At 39.8% G+C, this 26,607-nt stretch overlaps 2 protein-coding genes across 3 annotated transcripts in view; one reads left to right on the forward strand and one right to left on the reverse strand.

Moving 5' to 3' along the window:
• asmtl (acetylserotonin O-methyltransferase-like) overlaps positions 1-26,607 on the reverse strand; it is a 243,536-nt gene that overhangs the window by 92,267 nt on the left and 124,662 nt on the right. The gene's annotated exons all lie outside the window — the stretch shown is intronic.
• The window catches only part of fgf14 (fibroblast growth factor 14), a 117,251-nt gene that overhangs the window by 38,247 nt on the left and 52,397 nt on the right, over positions 1-26,607 (forward strand). The gene's annotated exons all lie outside the window — the stretch shown is intronic.

The raw sequence follows: 26,607 nt of genomic DNA on the forward strand, positions 1-26,607 counted from the left end.
ACCACTGTAACTTTTGCTGCTTTGCTAAAGTGCTCATGATGGATAGGCCGGGTCTTTGTGACATAGCAATGAGTAAGGTCTTTTACCAGCTTTTTGTAACATAACAATGAGTAAGGTATTTTTACCTCCTCTTTTGTAATGTTAACAGACAAAGAGTAAGGTATTTTACCTGCTTCTTGTAAAGTGTCTCGAGATAACACTTGTTATGAGTTGACGCTATACAAATAAAAATTGATTGATTGATTGATTGAAACCATATAGTCACCATTAGCTCATGAATTTGAGTTTTCTGGAAGATGGATTTGTTGACATATGACTCAGTATCTCCTTTGGTTTAATTCATGCCATTTAGATAAAACCTGGACAAAAAAAAAGTAGTTTAACAAAACAGCTGCAACTTAAGGTCCACCTAGATTTCAAAAGAACATTTAACTTTCAATCAAATTATGTCAATTATGACCTTTGTATGTCACGTTTTAAAGCCTCTGTAGTAACTTTATGTTATTATCTTTGTATCTATTATGTGTTTATGTGTGTTTGAAACACATACATGTTGTTGCACATGGCATAGAAACGGTTTGATTTAAATGTGTGAAGGACTCAACCCCTGCCTTCACATGTCTTTCTTCTTAATCGTAGAAGAAATACAGTCTTAGCCCAAACTGGCTCGCATTCAGGTACAGATGAGTAATATATGCAAATGTCCACCTACTTCATTTTTAACACATTATTATAGTTTAGTTTTTACTGACTATATATATTTTTCTGTTATTTACATGCTTTCTTATTCTCTCCTTCATCAGCTGCAGTTACTCATGTGACAGCTCCAGCTGTATCTGCTTGTGCTTAAGTTTCTCCTTTCCCCGTATAAACAATAATTAAAGCATTACCCGTACTGTTAGCTTTGACACTCTTGCTGTTCGCTTCCTGTTAAAAAGGCAGACCTCCCATTTAATGTGCGCTGAGGTCTCTGTCTAAGTGCTGGCAATCATTTCTTTTAGTGAGCGGGTAAAGAAGGAACCTTTTCTCTTCGTTTTACATTTTTTATTGTGAATGAACGTTACACTGTTATTGATATGTGAACTACTTAGCAACTGTTTGACATTTTCACTACGTAAGATTAGACTAGAGCTGAGATTATTCTGTGACACTGTTCTCTTAAGCTTTTTAAAAAGCTCTGGATAAAAACATCTTTATCTCAATCTGTATTTTAAAATGTGCTCTGATGATTGCAAGCACTAATAATGAGTATAAAGAGACTTGGATAACATTTTCTATATTTTGCCACTCACCCATATTACTGCCAGATATTTGCACACCATCTGTTTCAGATTTTTGCATGTTGCATACAGACATAAGAGTTTACACCATGAAGTCCATTTGATGCTTTGGTAAATTGTCAAACAAATAAAATAAAAGTACGGAAAATGTCAATTGTTGGCGGTATCAAATTCAAACTGGGCTTGTCAATATTGAAACTGTGAAATTTCATTGTAGTTTGGTAAATTACATGTGCACATGAACACATTTAATTTGTGTTATTTTCAGTTAAGTATAGGCTTACCCATTCTGTTTTATTCACATTTAACACAATGTCACGACTTATTAGGAATTGGGGTTGTAAACCTTTTTTTTTAGGGAGGGGGGTGACAGGGCTTTTATTTTGATAGGACAATAGATAGAGTTGGAAACAGAAGAAAAAGAGTATGTGAAGAATGACATGCAGGAAAAGAGTCACATAAGACCTGAAATAAGTATTTATGTGAGCATTACCGTATCAGTTTTTCAGTAGTAGAGGAAGAATTCCTGTGAGTGAGAGGTACAATGCAGCGCAGAGGGCAAAGGTCAAACTCTAGGCTGATACTTGTCAGTGATTCTCTTTGTACCTGTGAGTGTGTGTGTGTGTGTGTGTGTGTATGTGTGTGTTAGAGTGAGAACATAAATACACTTTGTGGTGTGGTGCTACAGTAGCACATCGTGGAGCATTTTTCCGAAAACCACTTGACATATTCATGCCCATCTGTTGTTTAGAGTCAACACAAGGCGGTGCTCCAGAGAGAAGGGTGGTAGTGTCAGACCACATCGGGTTTGTACTACACTGAAGGTCCAGACAAAGTCATTCCTATTTGTTGGGGTTTTAGGCTTGTCATCCAGTGTCTTATTTGCATATTGATGTCAAGAAGCTGATCAAAACTTTCCATATAGTTTCTGGAGTTGCTGAACAATGCCAGGAATGTTACCAGGCAGCAAATATACCCCACGCCTGCCTCCTGCCACTGGTTCACTGTCAGTTTAATATTTCATTGTAAGATTTGAAACTGTTTTATCAATCCGATTTATTAACTCCCAATACTGCACCACTACAGCTTAGCTCTTTTGACTAAACCATAGGATCGAAAAGGTTTTGGTTCAATATGATGTGATGAAATTTGATATAGAGACAATACTATATGATATGATACACTTAGATGCAAAAAAAAAGTCCAATGGCGCATGCCATTAGGATGGAACATAACCAAAGACCGTGACCAAAAAGACGAGCTATATATAAAACTGTGGGCTGACCGTCTTATTCCATCCTAATGTATTGTATCATGTTGTATCCATAACAGAACCAACATGATACAATACATTAGGATGGAATAAGACGGACCATTATGCTTGGACACCATACAACACAATACAATATTATGATACACTATACTACGATGAAGAATGGAACGTGATCACACAGAATAGGAACGATTCAATATTAGACTATCGAATCGGACAGGGTAGGGAAGGATATTATTGGACACGATACCATTCAATAAGATGTGATAGTGCAGTACAGTAGGATACGATAAAATACTTCATTGTCCCCCTTTGGGAAATTTGTAGTCACAGTTTACGCAGTTGGTACATAAAAGAATACACACATACGTAAATGCATATCGCCAAGAAGGAGACACACACATAACAGTGACACCTAACACAGCACACATAACAGTCAAAGTGGCAGTTTGTAGTTAGCATTATCTAGACTCTGTGAGGGGAAATTCGTCCATGACTTGAATGTTTCTGTAGCTGCCTTCACAGTACCAATCATACTAAGGAGACAGTTTTGGTCGCCCCTTGAGCTCAGGGGTAGCTCATGGGTGATCCCCATATATCGACTGTAACTAATAATGAAACGTAGCCTGCGTGACGTCACCCATTGTTTTCTGAAGGGCTGTTTTGGAAGCCTACCATGGCGGTTGCCATATTGGAAATGTTTTCCCCTATCAAACTTTCGAACAACCTGACGGCAGGCAAATAGCTGGATGTGAGGCTGGCTTTAAACCTCCTGACTAACCGCTAACAAACTGCCTCTTGGATATCTCTCTTCCTCTGCTCGCTCTGTGTCTGTCTATAGAACAACCTGACCGCCTGTGTCAGAGCTGTCCCCTTTACTTATTCAAAGCAAAAGCTCTGTTAAATTTGCTCCAAAGAATTATATAATCCGACAACTGTAAATGTGAAAAATATAATTTTACATTATCCGCCCTTCTTCATGAATCGCCTCGTACCAGCATCATTTTTATTGTCATTTAACTTCATTTACATTTGCTTTGTAAAGTGCACACTAATGTTCATGCTGTGCTAAAGGTATAAAAGTGACTTTACTTCCCCGCCCTCTAATACACTTAATGATGAATAAAAAAAATTCAGAAGTTATCTAGATCCACAGCACATTAAGTTCTGCCTAAACTGTGCTGCCGAACCCTCGATGTAATGCACACACTTGACTTTAATGGGATTTACAGAATGATTCAGCCTATTATGTGTCCAGGAGTGACAACACACGCTTTGCAAATGGAAGAATAATTGTAAAAAATGATGTATTATGTGTTGCTCTTTAGTGTTTGTTTATGTTAAGTTCAGTTTATTCAAGATTGACCAAATTAGCACCAATAAACAGGTCAAATTGCTCTCTTTTTTTGTGGAAATAAAAGGCGGATGATTCATGCCTTTACCTGTTGTGCTGAAAGCGTTTGTGATTAGATTTTTCCGTTTCCCCTCTCTGCTTGTAGTTTACACACATCGCACTGAGTATAATGTGGAGCTGAGTGTGTATGGATGATAGCAGTGTCACTTTGGAGTGTGTGAATGGGAGACCAGGTTTGTGCACACGAGGGTTTTGAGTGTCTGCGGATATTGAGTAGCACCGAGTGGCGTTTGTGTGTGCAACAGCAAGACCCACTTACGGCTTAATGAGGGGGACTGTTGGATGGAAGCTAAGCAGGCTGTCCTGGATAGTGTGGTCAAAATATGGGTCAAGACCGGATCCTTCACAGCTCCCTGCTTCACTTTAACCCTCCTGGCTGTTGTACTTTTCCATGGATTCAAGTGTGTGACTGCATGCACGTGCACATGTTGGAGCTAACACTCTTCAAACCTTTTTTTTTGTGTGCTCTGATTTGCAGTCGTTCTACTTGGGTATTTCTCTTCTTGTATTTGTCATTGGCTCTCTGTTTTGACCTTTTGGTTGACCTCTTTTATAGTTTAGAAAACAGGATTTCACTGCTGCACAGGTCACATACGGTCAGTTCTCCACTTTTGATTTGTTACACTCCTGTATCATTGATGTCACGGCTTTACTCCCCCCCCCCACTCCCCCTGTGGTGAGTTCTGAGTGTCCTATGGGTGTCACAGCTTAATCGGTCCCCATGGTCGGCATGTAGACAGAGTGACTAATGAAGGGCACTGCTGCAATCGCCGACTGATCTCGCTGAAACCATCAAAGTCTGTTTTTAGGTGTTTGAGACTAAGACCGTGGACTTGGACGAGAGAGGTGACAACGTTATTAATATTGATTTGTTAAGTTAAACGTTTATTTATACAGTATGTACAGCTTGAGTAAAACATGTATCACAGTTGGTTTGGAGATTGTATAAGGAAGTATTGTAGGGTACTGTAAAATGACAACCTGCCACTGTCTGGTGTTTGAATGGCCTTCCTGTTACATGAACTTTGCACTGAAACTGGACTGTTAAATGAATGTACATGAGAGATTTCTTAAGTGAAATCAATTGTATCAACCTCTTCAAGTATTTGGTTTAGGAATATATGATAAAGAAAACAATCAATCATTATTTATATGCACACAAATCACAAGAAAAGTTATCTCTGGACAAAAAAGAGCGGGCATAGATTGTACTCTTTATGTTTTATTTAGAGAGACGCAACATTAACTCACCAATGAGCCAACAGTGAGAGAAAAACTTTTAACAGGCAGAACCTGACTCGTGACAGGATTGGCTGAGAAAGTGGGATCAAGGGGCAAGCAAAGAGTGAGAGAGGCGTGGGACTAAGAGTATAGAATCCAATTTTTAATGTGAATGATATAATGGAGTAAAGATATTCCTAGGCAACTAATTTCCTAGTCGGTTCATTGGAAATTTAAATTCTGACTTAAGCGACTAGTCTAAAGTTAAGAAAAATCTCAGAAAACTGTCAAAGTTGAGCACAATTTATTTAAAATTGTCTGGGGGTAAAAAGAGCAGAGTGTGGCTAATGTTAGCAGTGTTGGCACAACCACCTTCTGGGGGTTCCCTGCAGGTTAACATCCACATACCTGTACTGAATGTGCTTACTGTTGCTCCAGTCAATATCCCAGTTGAACCTGACACAGCGAGCATACATTTAATTCTCAGTTTTCTAGATCAAGATACAGCCAAACCACACTGCTCCAACAAGATCTTAACATTATTATGCACAGTCTATGAATACTGTTCACTGTGTTGTTTACATCTGGGTAGTAGAGCCGGGAGAGTAGGCCCATTAACCATTAACCCGAACTGTGCTGACTAGCGAGGGCTATAACTTATGATGTTTAACAGTTAAGTCGACTAATTCTCACATCCCTAGAGCGGAGCCTTGCCTGCTTAATTTAGCCCTCCTGATGTGCAAAGTAAAGCTGGAGCTCTCTTCAGACACGATTAAAATGATATCATCAGGGATACACAAGCACTTAGGAACTCTTTCCAAAAAGTCCCCTTAGTTGTCACAAAGTGTTTAGCTTTCGCAGCGTCTTACATCAAGCAAACTGCTGTTGACTATAGCAGCTAAAAGCAGGAGCAGGAATAAGAAAATCTAAGATTTCAACCAGAGACACATTGATGAACTTTAATGGCATTAACCCTGAAACTAATTTCTGATCATTCAAAACATTCAAAAGCAAAAGCAGGTCATTTTGACATGGGAATGTAAATAATTCCATCTCAATTTAAAATGTATGCCTTTTTTCTTTTTTCTTTTTTTTTTTTAACATCATGCTTTTAAAATTTTCTGATGGAGAAAAAGAGAAAATTTCCTTGTTTATAAATCTGTTTATTTGTAGTTGTTACATTACAGTCGGCCAGTGGTGTGTGAAGCATGCACTGTTGTGGTATTTCAAAATGTCTGCACCATAAAGAACTGTGAATGAAATAGTTTAGCAGAGATTGTTCCATTGTTCTAAAATCTACTAAAAAACTTGTGCATTGAAGTTGTGAATCCAAAGATCAACTTTTATTCCATTTCAAATTTGGATTGCTTGCAGTTTGCAGATTTTAAAACATTATTTAAGCAGCACCTTAAATTGCACCTTTGCAATGTTTTCTACCTTTCGAGGGAAGCTCTCTATAGCCTCGTTTCCACCAAGCAGTCCGGTTCAGTTTGGTTGGTACGGTACACATTTATTGGTGTTTCTACTCTCAAAAGTTGAAAAAGAACTGTTTTGTACCGTCCTACTTTCTGTGTGACAGCGGTAATAAAGGGCAATCACAAATTATTATTTTTGATTTTGAGAGAGTCTATTCATGACTGACTTGGCAGGGCAGACCACAGCTGGACGTCCTCCATTGTTACCCTTTGTTAACTGTGTCCCATTCTTCTTCTGCCTTGAACTTATTGGCGGGCTTCCCTGTGCCGCTCGGCAATGATGTCACACTATATTGTAGCTGAAGCAGCTATCTCCATCAAGGTTACACTCCGCCTACCAAGTAAGGGTTTGGTTGGCTGTGGAAAAGCAGGCGAGATCAGGGTTTACCGTACAGAACTTTACCAAACTGTTCTGAACCAAACCAGACCGCTTGGTGGAAATGGGGCTTATGAGTGAGCTCAGGGTAGAGTTCAGCGCTGGTGCTGTCCATGGTGCTGAACTTCCCAAACTGATTTCTAGCCATTCCAACATACACCTCTCAGTTTCATATCATTTAAAAAACAGAGTTCATCTCTTGTATGTTCTTTGCTTCTTTTTCCGACTTATTCATTCCATGTGATGAACATCAAGAGTTGTTTAAAATGCCTTTGGGTGCATTATTTATACGTGTTTTTAGTTTGAGAGTTTTGGTCTGAGGCTTTGTCATGTTATATATTCATCAAAGGCTTTCCTTTCAGACTTTATTCATTTTGCAGATACATTTTCTTTTAATAGCTGACAGTCAGGAGACACAGAGAGAGAGAGAGAGACAGAGAGAGAGACAGAGAGAGATAGATGTTGCTTTGTCTAGTTGTCATTTACCAAGCCGCTCTTGATTACCATTTCAAATTAGCAGCTCCATGCTTCATTACACCACTCGGTGCCCATCTGAATACAGCTCCATGGACGGTTATCACTGCCATTTCCACATGCTACACTGTGTTTGAATGAGATGCCTTCATACGGAGAGAGTAGAAAATTTTTAGTTCTAAAGTAAAAGTAACTTTGAAGAGTGGGCATGAAGCATTTCCTTTATCATAGACCTGGATTCATGTTGTATTCTATCCAATGTTTCCGCAGCTGCTGTGCGGTTTCAATCAGAAAGCTTTGATCAGTTTCTTAGTGATAGCTTCCAACACTCGGTTAAAAGACATTCAATAATATGTTTATTTGTGTGCACACTGGAGGTTTTGATTTATTAGTGCACTGTGTGTCTATACTGTCTAGGATAAGTGAGCGAAAGCTGCCATCGAACTGTCTTAACTGTTGTTACCTATGAGTCGACACAAGACACAGTTAAGATACAGAGACATTGTTGGTATTAGCCTCTAGTGAGGACGTCCCCACTCTTGTAGAATGTCTGAAATCCCTTGTACAATATGATGGCAAATATCAAAATTTAAACATACAACTTCTTAATATGAATGCTGAAGCTGTACTCGATGTTTGTTGGCTCATACCGATGAGTTTTAGATGCCCAGGTGGTGTTCTAATGTGGTTTAGGATCTTCTGCAGAGTAGTCATTATCAATCTGGTCGCCTGATGGTCTTTTTTACTTTTAAGAAATGTTTCCATTTTTAGAATTGGTAGGTTGTACTTTTCAGTGGTGCACAAACTTTTGGATATATCAGCATCACTCATAGCGGCTGCTTGATTCTGATTTGCCGGAGTGGTGGGCTATTTGTTTGTTTTTTCAGTAAAAGATTGGCATAGAAGAGGATCACATAGATTTTGAGAAGCAGTGAAGAATAACGTGCAAAAGATATATTGAAACATAATTTTTTTTCTGCCCTTAAAGTTTCTTCAACCCCCCTAGCACTCCCCGGCGACCCCCACTTTGAAAATCAGTGCTCAAAAACATAGCATACATGTTTATTTAAAGGCTTACATGCAATCTTTTTATTTCATTTTTTCTTACAGATATAGACAAAACTCGAAGACTATCCAAAATGTTGCACTTAGATTGTTTTTATGTTTGTGTATGATTTCATCTAAATGTGCTGATTGCATTAAAAGTAAACTCTGATAATACTCAGATTTTTTTGTGCATATTGCTGTACGTTCTTTGTACTGCAATAGTATCCTAAATCTTGATTTTTTTGATTGCCTAGTTTACACTATTTATAGAAATATTTTGAGCCCTAATCCATTGATCATCTTACTTTATTCTGTCTTCGGTTTTATGCAATACACAGCCGTGGGAGCAATGGGAAGAACTTGCTGCATGTGCATTTCTTTTTTAACTTTCTTTTCTTTTTTTAAAACATTAATAGGAGGAATGTTCACAGCTGGATTGGTTTAAATGTTCTCCTATTTGTCTGCGATTGCTTTACTCTGTATGTCTGCAGTTATCACAGCTAATCTGTATCAGTGCGTAGTCGGATACAGATAAAGAGATGGATGAAAAGATAGAGACAGAGAGCGCGCTGGGAGAGTACATCATGAGTAGGAGGAATGTGAGCCTCTTGGGAGCTTGCCTGCAGGTTAAGTGAGGTTCTTGGAGACGCTGGAGAGGCTCTTTATTCACTTAATTACAGGTTGGCACAAAGTCTTTGATTAAAGACTTTCTTATTGAATTCAGCATGCTTTAACAAGTCACATGTATCTACAACTACAATGTAGTGCTGATTAACATCCAAAGTTTCATAGGAAAGGAGGAGGTGTGCAAGAAATGTGAAAAAAATGTATTTTATGTTTCAAAGCTAAAGATTATACAGGATTAGAAAGTGTTAAAACCTGCTCTGTTATCCTCCATTTAAAAAATAAAATAAAAAAATGCTGAATTCAGGTTTTTGTGAAGCAGTTTGCCAAAAACGGTGAGAATGAAAGGTGCCCTGATGTGTTTGGCGAAGTCTCCCACTCAGAAAGTTTTCACCACATGTGTCTAATGGGGCCTTTTGTCAGTAAAGCTGATCTCGAAGGGAGGACATATAGATGCTCATAGATCACAGGAGCAGTCTTGGCTAAGCTCCCTCTGCCAGCCCACCTTCCTGTCCTTTTTCTTTTTTTTTTTTAAAGATGTGTGCGCCTACACACTCATTTGCTTGATGAAATGCTTTTTTTTGTTTAGCATTTTAAAGGTTTCACTGATGAGAGTTTAAGTGAAAAATTATCACCAAAAGAAACTTTCTGTTTGCTGATGTTCAGGTTACTTTGCCTCCCACACAGAAGCTTCAGTATTCATTTAAGTTTAAAGCATGAAAACTTCACCAAATGTCTCTATCTTTACTTTTACTCATCGTCTTTATGGCATGATCTGATACTGATTCTGATACATCAGGGTCTGTATTTGCCGATAATGTTTACAGATGTTAACATAAAAAAAAACCAACTGATTTTTCTATGGCCTGCATTCAGACATTCTTTTGATATCTGTACCCTGTAAAGTACATTATTGAACTTAAAAATGTAGCAGCTTGAATTAAAAACTAGGGCCTGACCGATATGGGATTACGGGGCCCGATACCGATATTGATACTAGGAAGAGAATAATCCAATACAGATAAGTTTGCAGATATCTTTCTTTGATCTATGTTCGTTCTTTAAAGATAGATAGATAGAGACATTTATTGGGTTAATCTCTCAACACTTGTGGAAAAGATATACATTATAAGGAAGACAAGATGGTCACTCAACTGGAAAGTAACTGGGCATGTACGTGATTCCCCGCTTGACTCTCTGGAAAGTGATAATACGTGTTGTAATCCATATAGTGCCCTCTGCTGGTGACAGAGAACTGCTAGTTGAAACTCAAATGAAATACTATTTGACTGGTAAATAAATGTAGTCATATCTTTGCATATCTGTGATAAAAGTAGCCGATACTGATAGTCACTTGATATCGGCAGAGATAATAGGCTGGCCGATGAATCGGTCAGGCTCCAATTAAAGTGGAAATACAATGTAATTAAAAAGTGGTGCAAAAGTGATGACACTCGATTTGGGTCAAAAAAAGTAGTACATTATAATATTACTTACTTGCTGATACCCAATACCACATTGTCGGTTGTAATTCTGACACAAGTATCAGTATCAGAACAGGAATTATCTATACCTATCAGTCACAGGAACTAATGAAAAAAATAATCAATGAGGAACTACTTTAAAGGCTTTATATGTGATTTTTCACACTTAAATAAAATAGAAATCAAGTATATCCTCTGAAAATAACTCTGTGAGTCATGACTGTCTACAATGGGTGTAACACCCGAGTCCCACTGTCTGTGATGCTTTCAGAGTTTTCAGAGTCCTATCTTCAGTTTGTTTACATCGCCGGGACGGCGGCTGACTCCTCCCCTCGTGTATAAAAGTTGTTTAATTGAGGGACTAGAGAAAAGAAGAATAACATACTGTACTCACTGCTTAACTGTGTTTCTAGATCACGCTCATTTCAGGTAAATTTACATGCAGTGTGAAGATACAAGCATAATAAAGATCGCTAGCATTAGCATGCTAACACAACAATACACCGCAAGTTGTTTTGGTTTCATGCTGGTGCTCAAGGGCGACATCTGCTGGATCAAAAAATCGCATATAAAGCCTTTAAGTGGTAATAAAATACATTTTGCTTTTCTAAGTATTAACTTTCCAATAGTTAAACAAATTCTGTTAAGTATTGATACCACTACTACTATTGATTAAATGTTCCACAGAAGTATATACGTCATCTTTACTCCTCTTCATTATGGATCTTCTATCAATTTACATCCCAACTTACATGTTTCAGATCCAGGAAAGAGGTGAATACTTGATTCTAGTCGAGGGTCAGGGTGACTTTGCTTTTGCTTAAACAGTGTTGGATGTGCTCATAATAAACAAGACCATGTGCTCTAAATCCCACATATACAAAGATCAGGTAAAAGTTCCTGCTTCTGCGTTTGTTCTACTTCTTCAACTTTCACATTGAAGTGAACTCTGAGATGTTATTGCTCCCTTCAAGGCAGCGTTCTCTACTGTACACAAACAGGAGTTCAGTCTGAACTGTGCTGGACTGTTTAGCCCGGCGCCTCTCAAAGTAGGCTGTTTGTAATTGAGGGAGGTTTATTATAGAAGGCCAGAGGATATTTTAAAACCAATAAAGTTCTGAAAAAGCCCCGGCTAGCTCTAAAAGCCCTGATTCTGTCTTGGTGATTTACACCACTGTGTACTGTAGGTCTTCTTGGAGGCTTTTAGCAGAATGATTTAGTCTGTGTTGGTGGCTGTATACATGATGAATTACCTGCTGGTGATGAGATAACACATGTCAAAGTGTCGCTGTCACACAGCCTGCACAGTGGACACACAACGGGGAACAATGGCATGTGCTTTTCTCACTCTGAACGCATAATAGGCGATGACAGGGAGGGGTGGAGATATTGCAGCAGCTCGCTGAATTAAAGAGATCAGAGGTGTTTATTTAAATATACGAGTCAGTGACAGGGAGCGGAGAGATCCAATAATTATCCAGGGCAACTTTACTGTGCATAGGCTGACAATGGCACAGCATCAAAAAGCTGCAAACAAGCCTTTGACCGTGTTACTGTCAGGCCATTCTCAATACCAAGTCAAGAAATACAACAACTTGGTCAACTGCACCCCCTAAATAAAAATATACCATTGAGGTATCACTCTAGCTTCCTTTATGCTATCTTCTAGCTTATGGTTTTGATACAGTATCTAATGCCTTTTACAGACCTTTTTCGCAGTAGTGCTGTAACTAACCTCAACCATATTGATGCTGCGATAATATCGTTAATATTGGTGTTCCAGTCTGGGAATTAAAATTGCGTTTCGGTGTTGTGGAAGTACAGCACAGCGGGAGCTCCACATACACACAGTCAGACATGAACACTGTTACGAGCTACACACAGCCCCACAGCTAAATGTTATCCTAGTGCCTATGCTAAGGCCAGTGAGCCCGTAACCTAAATGCCTCTCCTTCCGTGTTGCGTAAACGTGAAGGTGTATCCTGCCTTACCTGAATGTGTGTGCAACTGTCCTGTCTGTTTGAGGGCGTGCGTGTAGGTGCCTCACCCCGAAGATCCTCGTACGTGCCGCGACCAGCTCACTCGGACAGCCCGATCCGCGGAGCCAATGGTGTACGATCTCCTCCGCCAGCCCTCTCTTTCATATCAGTTTAGTTCAGGTGGAAAAAGCACCCGTGAAGTGTTGAAACAAAAGCAAACATTACTTCAGATTCCAGTGCTAATGAAGATTACAGAGACAGAGCCACCACCCCCCCCCCCCCCCCCCCCCCCCCCCCCCCCCCCCCCCCCCCTCAGGTGTGTCATCAGTACTGACCCTGCTTCTCCTCCTACTAACCACGCCTACCGCTAAAGACACTGAATTGGATCCTCATAACGCATTATCATAACAACACACACACAATGCGCAGACCTTACCTGCTTGGCTACGCTTACTGTAAACGGTCTCACCTCTGTTACTACCTCTGAAGACGGGATGGGGGATCACTTCGCCCCCCCCCATTATGTCTCGGCCATATTCACATTGAAGGTGAAACGTCAGAGGGGCATAAATGTAGCAGTTTGAAAGGGCAGTCTGATTAGGGTTTTTAAGATGATGTGATGACATACAGTATAAAGTGAAGTGAAGGTCTGCTTGGAGTGGCAAATCACACAAACCCAGGACCCAGTTGCCAGAAACACATCCGGAACATTGGCTTCATTTTTTCAGCACCGGAGGTTGCCGTTTGGTTTTGAAGCCGAACGAAGGCAGTCACCACATTGGAAACGCTGGCCGCACCCAACGTTCAGTCAATCTTCTCGCAAAAAAAGCTGGTGAAGCCTCGTGGGAAACAGCTACACCACCGCGCCCGCCTTTCAGTCAAATCAGCAAATATGCTCCACTCTTTGCCTTCATAGCCTCTAAGCCATAACATCATGAAATCAAAGCAGATGAGTTATTAATGAAAAAAATCATTGAAAAACCTGTTCAGTTTTTACCATTAGAGAAATGAGCTGCAACTGTTTTTGGAACCAGGCTGTAAACAAGGGCACTTTTAACATGGGACCTAACAGGATTTTCTTGGCTGTTGGCGCAAGCCTCAAGTCGACACTCTCAGAAGTGCAGTTGTTTGCACTTTTGAATTGGCCTTTTTTTTTTTTTTTTTAAACACAGGAGGTTGCTGTTAGGGTTTCACGTCCAAAAGCCATAAAATGTTATGAATGGTATCTGCAAGCTTTAAATTAAAACATGACTGCAAAAACCAATCTCATGTTCCTTATTTATGACTGTAAACTGCAGCGCTGTATTTTCAAAGTTGTAATGGCGGTGTATTATATATTTTTGCTTGACTTGACAGTGCAGCCCAGGACACAAGAAACTGAGCCTATCTAGTACCTAGATGGTTATTTTTTGGAAGCTTATGGCCGTAGAAGATGTGTCGTATTTGACGAGTTATGAGGGAGAATATGTTGCTGTTGTGTTTTCTGCTTCGTCCCTGTGATTTTCTCCTCCTCTTTGTCGGTCATTTCATGTGAGTGGCCTTTATATCTAAAACATCTTTTCCCCTGATCTCATAAATGTGTGTTTTTTTTATGCATTATGCATGACTGACCTCCCGTAGATCAACATATTGGAATGATGCTTTTTGCCTCGCAGTGCTCTTAAAATGAAGGAGGGAAACGAGGGGTGGGGTGGGGGGGGGGAGGCAGTTGGGCTGGTGGGTGGATGTGTGGTTGATGGGAGAGGACCAGCCACAGGCCTCACACAGTCCTCCCTGATGCCCCAGTGTGCTCTCAATGACAGGCTCCTGTCCACCTCCAGACTCATCACCTTGGAGCACGCAGGGTCATGAATATTCAACAAAGTGTCCGCTGTTTATCACTATGCAGCAAAGATCAATGTGTGCCCTCTGCATGTGAACACACTCTAATCTCTCTCTCTTACTGTACAGACGGAGGGCTGATCAGTAAATGCCAGAACATGGATCCACTGTTTGCGTTGCTCGTTCACACTGGGCTGTTATATGAAGTATAACGATGCAGGAGAACTTCGAAGAGTTGTTCTGATGACAGCATTAGAAAAGTCTCCGATACTGCCTAAAACGCAGGATTGGATATTGGCAAGTGACCCAGTCTTGGCACCGATCTGATACCAGAATGAATTATCAACAGAAGAACCAAGTTCCTTTAACCAGTTATCAATTCTTTCATTTATTTTAAGCCATGTATAACGTGAGCACAGCACACTCAACCAATACAGAGACCGTAAATAAGGCAGAGAAAGGAGGAATAAAGCTATTTAAATGTAAGAGATCATAGTGTTTCTCGAAACGCTGCGCCGAGAGGAGGCTGCTACCTGAGCTGTGACAAATATTGGCCTTCGGTTGTTTTTGGTAGTGCTGGGAGATTATTCGAGTTTCAATTATAACCACGCAGCCGCTGTGGGTTTGAATCTGACCTCGGACCCTTTGCAGATAGCCTAGTGGTTATGTTGCGCGCCCCATGTACAGAGGCTATAGACCTCGTCGCAGCGGCTGTGGGTTCTGACCTCGGCCCTTTGCTGCATGTCATCCCTACTCTCTCTTCCATCACATTTCCTGTCTCTCTTCAGCTGTCCTCTCCATTAAAGGAAACCCTCCCCCCTCCTCGCCCTACCAAAAAAAAAAGAAGAGATACATATGATGGCAACATGTTTGCAGAACCGAAAAATTCTCCATCTCTCTTGCACTCACTTTGTGTCTTCTCTTCTCTGTGGAAGTGCTGCCCCTTGTACGCAGCACTCTCGCTAAAAATGCTAAAACTTTTGGCCCGCTCCGGAGTGAAACTACTCCCCCCCCTCTGCAGCGTGCCAAATAAATATTGAGTTTATGAGTTTGTACTCATTCTCTAATTGGCAGCAGGCTGACTGGGATACTGTAGAACAAATAATTTTATTCCAATTTGGTGTCCCTCCAGTCACTTACTTCTAAATCTGTGGAAGTAAAACATCATAATAGACGGTATATATTGTTGGCTGTGTTAATTACAAGAGGGGGACATGGTAAACATTAAGTAAAGGGAATATGCAAAGTCAGGCAGCGAGATATGTTTTGCACTTTTGATTTCATTCTAATGCATCAACAGATAGATTTCCTGACTTGAGTGTGTTTCTCTGCCACCTCATGAACATTGTTTCCTCGGCCTATTGAACATGGGTTACACCGCATTGTATTTAATCAGCTAATGCTGCGCTAGGTCGACTTTTCCTGATGAAGCCGCGCTAACGCTCGTATCGAGTGTCTGCTGTGCTGAACAGCTGAACTCAGCCACTTACTGAATCCCACCCAACGGGGAGATAGGGCTCATCATAAAACTGCTTTATTGAGAATGCTAAAGCTAGCACATCCATTGCAGTGGGAGGAGGGGGGAGAAGGTGGGTGGGCTTGTTGGGGGGGGGGGGGGGGTAATACAAGGAAATCAGGAGGGACAGAACTTGCAGTGTGTGTGTGTGTGTTTTTGAGCCATTGTCAATGAAAAAGTCTAACTGTTTGAGGTGGACGAGGAGTTAGCTTCATGTAAATACAGATCAGTGTGTGAATGAAAAGCACACACTGTGGGTGAAACGTGTGTGTGTGTGTTTGTGTACACACACATGCATATATGTGAGAGCAGGAGGCGGACCTGTAGGTTTGCACACCAAATGATTCAGCACTTCATGGACAAGATTCATGTTTTATGACTATGGGCTTCCATAAATTACACGGCCTGGCTTTCTGCTGCTGCAGCACAGCTTCACTCTCTCTCTCTCTCTCGCTCTCCCCCTCTACTCTCGCTCTCTCTGTCTTCTCGTTCTCCTTCATTTTTCTCACATTTGTCTCCCTTTGCCCTCCCTGTTGCTTTTTTCTGTTGCTACACTAAGCGTCCTGGAAATTTATGTTGTGGATGTATCTGTAGCTGCTGTATGCCGTTATGTAAATGTTGTCAGAAAACAATAAACCTCAGTAGAAGAAGAGCCTAAGGATGTTTACCGCTCAGCCTACTCGTGCGGGGATAAAGTCCACCACGGCAGAGAGACGTGCATACTTGACTCAGCATGTTTACCTGTGCACCGTGTGTAGGCTTGTGACAAGCGGCTGAACTCGTACTTCGGGGAGCTTCCTGTGTGTTACTAAGCAACCGTGTGCATGCACTGCGGAGTCTGTTTTAGTTTTTTTTTTCTTAAGGAGCACTGTCTCACACTTGGTCCCCTTTGTAAATGTGTTTTTAGCTGTGAAAACAAACAACGAAAGAGAGCAAAAGAGTTAAGAGGTTGTTTTTTTTTTTTATCAACTTCTCTGTGTGCTGGATCAACAGATGTGTGAGGACAGCTTGACTCAGGGGCCCGCTTTCACCTGGCCCTGCTCTTGAACATCTACCTGGTGCTATCCCCGTCCTCTCTGTAGCGACAGGCTGACATGAAAGTCAAAGCTGTGTCAAAAATCATATCTGCAATGTAAAATCTGTCAAAATGCTGGTTATACATTTTCCTCGAAAAGACGGGGGACATGACAGCTCTCGGAAAGTGAAGCCAAATCATTTGGAGCTCCCCCTACTGACAGGCTGCTGCATAGGTCGTAGAGCACACCTCCTCCTTCATAACAGATGGGACATGGGTCACATTATGATATCAAGATACAGCTTGAATACATTTTTCACAAATGTGGCTTCTGTGATTTTATTGTGCTTTATGTATGGTTGTTCATGTTCCTAATAAGTTGACTTTTAATTAGTGTTTTGATGCTATATGAAGGGGCCATGATTGACAGCTCTGTTGACAAATGTGGCGCCTATAACGTTGTGTCGACTGGATTAGCAGAGTAGAGATGAGAGGAAAAGTAACAACAAGGCAAACATAAGAGTCATTGGACTTTTCATATCTGTGAGTGTCTGCCTCAGACCCACACAAGAATCTGATCTGATGATGGATTTCTCACACCTGAGGGCTCTTTGCTGTTTTGAGATGAATGTCTGTTTTTAGTCAGCGGAAATGGCGGAACATCAATACCGCATCTCCACTGTCCAATCTCTGCTGCGTAAATTTGGGTTCAAATTAACGTCACCAGCATTTTTACATGCCATTGCTCGTCGTGGCCGGCACTTTGGCTTCACTTTTGGACATCAGGAGGTAGAGACATGTCATCCATCTTTATATACAGTCAATGGTTTGTACTATTACATTCACATATTTTGGTCTTCAATAGGTAAATCGGTAAACTTGCTTCTCTTCCTGCAGTTTCACAGTTATCAAGTATTTCATCGGTTAATTACAGTTTTGTTACAATGAATGTGTGCAGAGGCTGAATATGAATCTGTTTGTTCTGAGGTTCTGAAGATGAATTATCGCGTCATATTTTACAACAACTATCAAAAGTTTATTGGAACCATTATCAAGGATTTTGCTGAGCTTTCAGTTTCACCCTGGAGGTTAAACAGTTTTTGTTGCTTTTTTTTTTGTGGCAGAAAATCAACATTGACATACATATATATATATATATATATATATATATATATATATATATATAGTGTAGTCAAAATCTTTGTTTGACTTCTGTTTAGGTCAGCGCTGACCACCATTTGTTGTGTCTGCATGCTGAAAAATTCTGGCTTTTTTGATCTGTTATTATGCAACAGATAAAGAGGTTAACACTGGAGTATAAATACATATTCCTGCAAGTTAGAAACTAAGCAGTTAGTCTGCTTACAACCAGAATAGCAAGAGAAAATATGTTGGTACTATCTGCAGATAAATGGCAGAAAATGTCATCATTCTTTGCATGTCTTATGTTAAGCAGATGGCTTTTATATGTGTGTATGTATACATATATAATATTTTTTTCTTAGTAGTAGAGTAGTTTTTGAGCTAAAAAGACACTTAAGACTTCTTGATTTTAAAAGACCCAGAGTCTCAGCACCAAAAGCAGCAGTGAGGACAGCAGACTGAACAGCATCATTGATACCTACTATCTGTTGCAGCTGTATCTTAACAGACCTGCTGGTGCTGTTACACCGAGTAGAAACAAGACGGTGACCTCTCTATAAGACACAGGAGTTAAACCAATCTAATTCGAGCCCGTCGATGAGAAAGGAGCGCGTTTCCCTGAGCAGGAATTGACCAGGTGTCAGGGGGGTCTGATGGAGAGGAATGTGTGAGCGTGTGCAATGAAGTGAGTACGTGTGAGGAGCATCTATTGTAAGTGCAGACATTTGTGTATACCTGGACATCCCAAGAGTCTTGCTTATCCCAGGAGCTTCCCTTTTATTTGATATGTTGCTATTTTTAGAGCTGTGTCGAAAGGTCAACTCCTCCATCGGCCGGAGAAAAAAACCCTTAAACGACGGTTTAACAGAAGAACATGCCTCCTCTGGGAAATACACACGGCTTAGCTACAGTGGCCTGCGACATGCTTTAATGTCCTTAACACAATACCTTGCTCTAATGACACTGCAATGTTTTTTTTGCTAACAATTTCACCTGAGGATTTACCTCACAACCAGCTTTTATTGTTTGCAAGTACGATTATTACTATTTACGCTATATGACGTTTTTAAATCAACACATTTTGCACTTCTTGTCTTGTCAGCATATCCCTTGAAATGATGCTCAATCTAAAGTCTCTGCAGTATTCTACAATAAAACGAGTATTGCAGTCTTGGTGTGCCCGAGTTCAAGTGGGTGCAATGAATTCCAACACTATAAAGTTTTCATGTTGAAACAAGTGTCACAACATTAGCAGACGCTTACAGCATCACTTCCTCTTTCCACCGTCCATTCATATATTCATCAAAACATACATTACCCGCTTTTTTCCTTCGACTTCTTCCCTCCCAGAAGCTCCAGAGGAAGAACGATATTTAGAAGTATTTTGGTAAAACATGACAGTAGAGGTAAGAGAAGAACTTAGAATATTTATACAACAGTAACAATACCACAATGTAAAAATACTAAACAAGCTTTAAAAGCCCTTCATTCAATATTTATATTCAGGTACAAGTGCACAATCATTAAAGGCTAAATTAACTTTAAAGGGACCTTCTGCATTTTTAATGTATTCCATTTTTACTTATTTGACATTAAGTTAAATAATTCAATCATTATCAATTCTCAAAACTTCACACACCGATATTATGTTCTGCACTGATATAAAAATATTCTCTTCACAGAGATAGATTTAGAATTGATTGTCCTTGAGAATACCTATTGTAGTAAAAGCTTTTGAGAGGTACATTTTTGAAAAAAACTCAAAGTTTGTACCTCTCAAGTTCTTAAATGAGTCCACTTTGTTACTTTGATCTATAAGAATCTGTTAAAGCTCCTTTAACTCTAACTTTGTGTTGATTCATTTGCGCCCCTCTGTGGACAAAAACACTACTACACGTCTTGCCCTGCACATGCATACTGTCAGTGGTGTTTTTAGAGAAAAAAAAATCTCACCCTGCTGTTTCTTGCACTGTTTATTGTCTTCTGTGACACCTACCACCTGACAGTGTTTACGTATGTTAAAAGTAACCATGTAGAAGAAGTAAATGTAGTTGCCGATGGTCTTTGTTTGCTATTTTAGGTCATTTAGAGCCAACAATAATAATCAGGTGTCATAACCTCTGAAAAACTCCTCACAGGAGCTTTAATATGTGCTAAAGGACTTGTTCTCTTTTTTCTTCTACAAAAAGTAAACTTGTAAGAATTCAGTCTTTTGTAAGTTTAGGGGATTCAGATTTCTAGTTTGACTGTCAACATGGGCATCAGGTCAGCATGAATGAATCCAGCCAGGAAACTTCAGATTCTTCTTCTTCGGCTCAAATATTCAAGTCAAAAGGGAAGAAAACCCAAAACAGAGTTGTCAAACATCTGAAAGACAAGAACACAACATTAGAACAATAATCAATAAATCAAAGTAGATTAGTCTCTCATATGGAAGTTCTCAGGTTTCATTTATATGGACAGAGAGAAAAACACCTCACTAATGCTTAACTTTTGTCCCATGTAGAGGTCAAAAGAGTGAGTTCATGTGAGAGCAGTGCATGGAGTAATCAGGTGATTTCAATCTGGCTTTCTATTAGGGACAGCAAAGCAACAACCAATCAGTACAGAGGAAAAGAGAAGTCAGGAAGTGACCGAAAGGAAGTGAGGCGTGTGAGAAAAGGAAGAGGTAAGAGGTGTCAAAAGGCTGATTTTTACCTTAGTAACCAATGTGAATTCAAGCTGGGGAAAAAATCACAGAAATAAAGAACTTTTTTTTTTTTTTACATCAATACATCAAAATTGCACAAAGTTGTTAAAAAAAATGAAGTTTCACATCCCAAACTGTGGATTTGGAGTATTACCACGTTAAGCTAATTGGCAGAAGCGAGGTCAGTGATATGTCATAACACATCATCGTCGTCATCATCATCTGCAGATATTTCTTCTGCCAAAACCTTCACCTGGTACATCCTGAGGCCGCAAATAAAAAGAAACCTGTCCCTCCTCCACCTCCTCCTCCTCGTCATCCTCCTCCTCCTCCTCCTCCTCCCCCTCTGGAGGTTGTAGGTAGGCGTGATGGAGGAGGTGAGTGAGCTCGGGCCAGCATCCACGTCCACACAGCGCAGGCTTCGTCCTGCCAATTCCTGCACTCACAAATTAAGTCCCGCCCCAACAGCCTGATTCACAAGGAGAGAGAGTCACAACATTGCTGTTTGTTATTTTTGCCAGGTGAATTTTTAGTTTCAAAGTCATTCGAGATTTCAAGCTGAATGTTGAAAGACACCCTCCCTGCATGTGCAGCGAAGTCATACAGACTTGAGCTCTGGCATCTCACTTACACACCAGCTAATTATAGTCCACAGTAATTACAAATGTGTCATTTCTCATTAGAGCCGAACAGCAGACATGCAAGTGAAACACTCCATTTGATAGAGGGCTTTTTTTTTTTTTTTTTTTAATCTTTTCCTCCACTCTTTTATATCTTTTAAGTCTGACATGGAGTTATAAAACTGCTCAGAGGTACCCATGGTTCCATTTTAATGAAGCTCACATATCTATGATGATTATTTCATTATCCTGATTTGCATATATGTTAATTGGACCCTTTGGGTATAAACAGCAAGGGGTCTATTTTGTCATTGTTATGTCGATTTAATGCTGAGTCTTCACTTTTTGTTTCATTGCATCACCTGCTTTTCTTCTCTTCCTCTAACCTGCACACAACATGAACCTGTTGCAAACAGCCAAAAGAGTAGGAACAGTCTGAAAACATCTCGAGAAGAATCAGTGCAACAGTGAATCAGTGCAACAAGGGGGCACAATCTGTGCCCCCTTGTTGCTACCCTGTTTTTAATAACCGTTTGTTCATGTGTTCATGCGTGTATGCGTGTGCAGTTGGACGTATGGCACTGCAACGACTATTGGAAACTGTGTGACCTGAGGCTCTTATCTATGTATCACACAGCCGCATGTGCCGCTGTTACATAACACACAAAAATGCAAGAACAAATGCCACTTTCTTTTTTTTTTCAAACTTTTATCCTCTTTATTTGATTTCACTTTCCATCTGTGTCACACACACACACACACACACACACACACGCAAACACACACACGTACACACACACACACACACACAGCAATGAATGTATTTGCAGTAATTAGACAGCGCATGAATGTATATACAGCATCAGTCAACAATACAGGATTAATTATCATATAATTATTCACCCAGAAACTCACAATCACATTACGGCCTATCATTGTAAAACAGCCCAATCTCCTCTAGTTGGATTCCCATCCCATACAGTGTTTATCATGCTGTCAGGACTTTGATGACTTTTTGATTGATTGATGCATAGATTTCATCAACTGACTAACAGTTGATGTCATTGTCAGCAATGCTCAAACAGTGTCTCTGTCTTTGGCCTCTTGGGAGCAACATGTTGATCTTAGGAGGAGAGTCTCGTTTGTTGTAAAAGGTTTCAGTTTTTCACCGCTCTTATGACAGCTGGTTGTCTTAATGCAAAGGGAGATTTTAAAAAATGTGAAAACTGTAGTTAAATTCAGGAGAAAAACATTTACATGACAGACTTTTACATCCCAAGAAAGCTGCTTTATGTTTAATTCACTGGATCTGTTTTGCTTCATTATCTAAACTGGAGTTGATGGAGCTCGACCAAAAAGAAAATATATTTCTGTGTTGGCTTGAAAGCAATCACAAAACTTCTATCCTTTGTTTAAGGGGGTGAAAAGTGGTTTTAAAGTGGAGCAACATAGTTTATTCTCTGTACAGTAAGAAGCAGTATGCTGCAGGATTACAGTGTTGTTCATGAAGAGGCAGAGTCCTGCTGAGCTCTGCACTGCCCTCTAGTGGCGGAACAGAAGCAAAGCATGTTCTGAGCAATAATTTAAGCATGACGGTAGGGTTAAAAAAAAAAAAACAGACAGGCACGGTCTGCATTTTCATTCTTGTTGTGAAACACAGAGTGCAGGATTGATTAAACCTCGAGAGGATCAGATTTGACAGGTTCTGTTTGATAGTCTGTAGTGGTGCTCATGCTGGAGAACTGTGCACCAAATGCACTTCTTTTGTTTTAAAAAGCTTTGTTATGTCTACCCAGATTATATGTCAAGGCTCCTTTAAACAAACACTACAACCATATGTCAGGTAAATAATTTGGGGTCTAGCTAAGACAGGGGTCTCCAACCTTTTTTCATCTGAGAGCTACTTTCAAAAAATGAAAGTGACCAAGGGCTGCTTGCATCAAATCGCTTGGATTTATTTACATAGCTCAGCTGAATTAAGATACTGTTTGTACATGTGTGAAATTGCAATAAGCCAATGCTTATCAATAATCTTAAATTCACATCAATGTCCAAGAAAACATTAGTACTTCATACTTGTTTTTATGGGCCAAATATATGAATAGTGGGAAGAGGTGCATTTACCGTCGCCAGATTTTTATTTTTATTTTTAACACAGTCGGTCAACCTATAGGCGAGCTACTGAAAACCTGCCCGCGGGCTACCTGTTGGAGACCCCTGAGCTAAGACATGATAATTCATATACGCTATAAATTCATACCAGATTTTCCTTTGTGTGTGTGTGTGTTTGTGTTTGTGTGTGTGTGCATTAATGCTGCAAGAGGCTTATGAAATCACAATGTTTTTTGGGGAAAAATGTCAACCCCCCTGCTGCTTCAATATGCCTTAGAGTTTCAGTGACTTCATATGGCGAGTAGGGATTTACTGCAAAGTATTCATTATGTTCAGTTTCACCATCAACCCGACTTATCACTTTGAAATGGTTGAACTTTTTTTGTAACTTGAGACCTCACTGTGAGATGCAGAACTTCAGCTTGTGTGTGACTAAACTTGAGGCATGCAAAGGTTTTTTTGTGCACATATTAATGTGTAGAATATTAAAGTTTTTTTTTTTTTATGCTCCACATAATAAATGATCAATTTAGGATCAACCAGAGGAGCGACCTTAAGAGGCAAATTCTGACAGAGAAGAAGAAGTTGAGAAGAATTTCTTCTTCCAAGTCGAGTAGATCAGGGTTCTGCTCATTAGCATGTTTAACACGGACGGTTTTATGTGTATTCGATATGTTTTTCCAGACTTATCAATGACTTTTTTGTTCTAAAATTTTAGGAAATGGTGTCAAATATTTTCACCTAAGCCTGAAACACAACTTCCTCAAACATCTCATTTGACGCAGATACTCAGTTTGTAGTAGTAGATGAATGAAACCGGAAATATCAGAGGAATATGACCTTATTTTTAATCATTTTGATTTAGATGGTTTTAGTTTTGTACAGTAGTAGACATTTAATGTAAAAAGAGTTTCAGAATCAGAAATACTTAATTCAACCTCAGGGGGGGATTTAGTTGTTACAGTTCCTCTTTTCCACAATGTTCAAGTAAGAAATATAATTTGATCAATAGAATTAAGGGTAAAATGAGAAAAATAAATAAGAAATAGGTTAAAAAAGTTCAGATCATTTGAGGGAATAAAGCAGTATGTGCAGAAAGCGTCGTACTGAACAGTAGATATTTTACTCTGAATAAGCCACATTATAGACTAAATGAAAACATTGTTATTCAGTTTAGTATGAGTAGTGCATACTGTGGGTTATTGTTTGTCAGTGTACAGAATTTGAAATGCATGCCTTTAATAATTACATCACTGAAGAGAAAGTTAAAAAAAGAAACATTATCACTTGACTTGACTTGAAGGTCTTGGACTGCATTAATCTGCGGGAAAACATGGATTACAGCTAAAGCCACTATCCCGCTCGTATGAAGAAGGACCAGATTTATTATAAGCACTGCAGTCGTTTTTTAATACAAATCAAGCTGTTAATAGGATGAGCTTAAGATGGAAAAGTAAAACAGATGTAACTCTAATAGAAAACGATGAAAAACCAGGTCCATGATTTCTTGTTTGGACTTAACCTCTTGGGTTTTTTTTTTCACCTCAGAGATCACAGACGAACAGGAACACCTCTGTGGTTGTCCTGCAGTATAAGACTGAGTGTGTGCAGCTGCAGCGGCACAGGACAGGAAGTACTTGATGTATTCGTAGCTTTGGTAACATTTGATCTGTGACAGAGTTAATGGCTGTCTGAGTGTCTGCCTGTAATGACTGCTGTCATACCTAAGCATTAACCCCGTCACTTCAGACTAATCACTGTACTCCCCGTCCCCCCTGTCACCTCCATTAGCTCACAGTCACACACACACACACACACATTATTCCTATAGTGGCAGCATATAATCCATTTCTTCTAACTTTATCCTCACGACCGCGAGGGTCACCGCAGCCAAAGTGTGGCCCCTGCTAATGACGATTAGCGTCATAGCTTTGGCCGTTACAGACATCATTAGTCTTTCATTGTCTCTTGGGGAAAACTTTATTGCTGTTCTCAATCAGAGGTGGCTGAGGTCCCCGTTCACACACTTGTCTCATCGGAGATCTATGGCGCATGTCGTATAATAGACCTCCAGGAATTGGAGACATTAACACACACACTTATGAGACATAATGTTTCATGCATCGTGTTATTTTTTTTATGGCTTTGGTTCCATTAACAAGAGGACAATTTGTCATGTTGTCATAAAGTTTATAACTCATGTTATGTAGCACTACAGTCGTTTTTTTTTTTTTTTGCATGGTATATTTTCAACATGAAATCAAACAATCCTTCTTTCTCTGTTATTATCAGTAGTAAAAACAAAGCTTATTGGTCGCTGGTCTTTGCAGCTTTAGAGGACGTTTTTTACTGCTACAAGTCTCTAAATCAAAACAATCCCAAAAGAGGCGGTTTGACCTGAAGAAGCAGGGGATCATGGGAGTTGTTGTCTTCATTGTTTTACAACCACTAGGGCTTATAAAAATCTGTGTGAACTGACATTAAACCATTTTCATAGACTTGGTAAATGCATCTTTGTAATGTTATGAAAAGTTTAACCACTGCAAATTAATTTCTGGATTCAAAGTTGGGCACTTTGTAAATACAATCAATAACTTAATTCATCAGGTGGCGCGGTGATTAATGCGCGCGCCCCATGTATGGAGGCTTTGCTCCTCCAAGCGGGCGGCCCAGGTTCGAATCCCACCTGTGGCTCCTTTCCTGCATGTCATTCCCTACTCTCTACCTGATTTCTGAATCTATCCACTGTGCTATCTCTCAATTAAAGACACAAAAAGCCCCCCAAAAAATCTTTAAAAAATAAAATCAATTTATCAAAATCTGATTCTAGTTAACCAGATGTGGAGAAACATTTCACATTTGGTGTAAATTGGGTAAAAATCAAAGTTGCAATTCTTACAAGCTGAGGAAGAGGAACTGATGTTTTTATGATCAGACCCAACAAGTGAAAGTGCAGTGGCCTTAAAGTCAGAGTTGGACATTCTGGGAAATATTCTTGAATCTCTTTTTTACCATAAATTGAGCTGAGCTTAGTATAACGTCCT

This window comes from Labrus mixtus, chromosome 13 (assembly GCF_963584025.1).
Source record: "Labrus mixtus chromosome 13, fLabMix1.1, whole genome shotgun sequence".
In the NCBI taxonomy this organism is placed as follows: domain Eukaryota; kingdom Metazoa; phylum Chordata; class Actinopteri; order Labriformes; family Labridae; genus Labrus; species Labrus mixtus.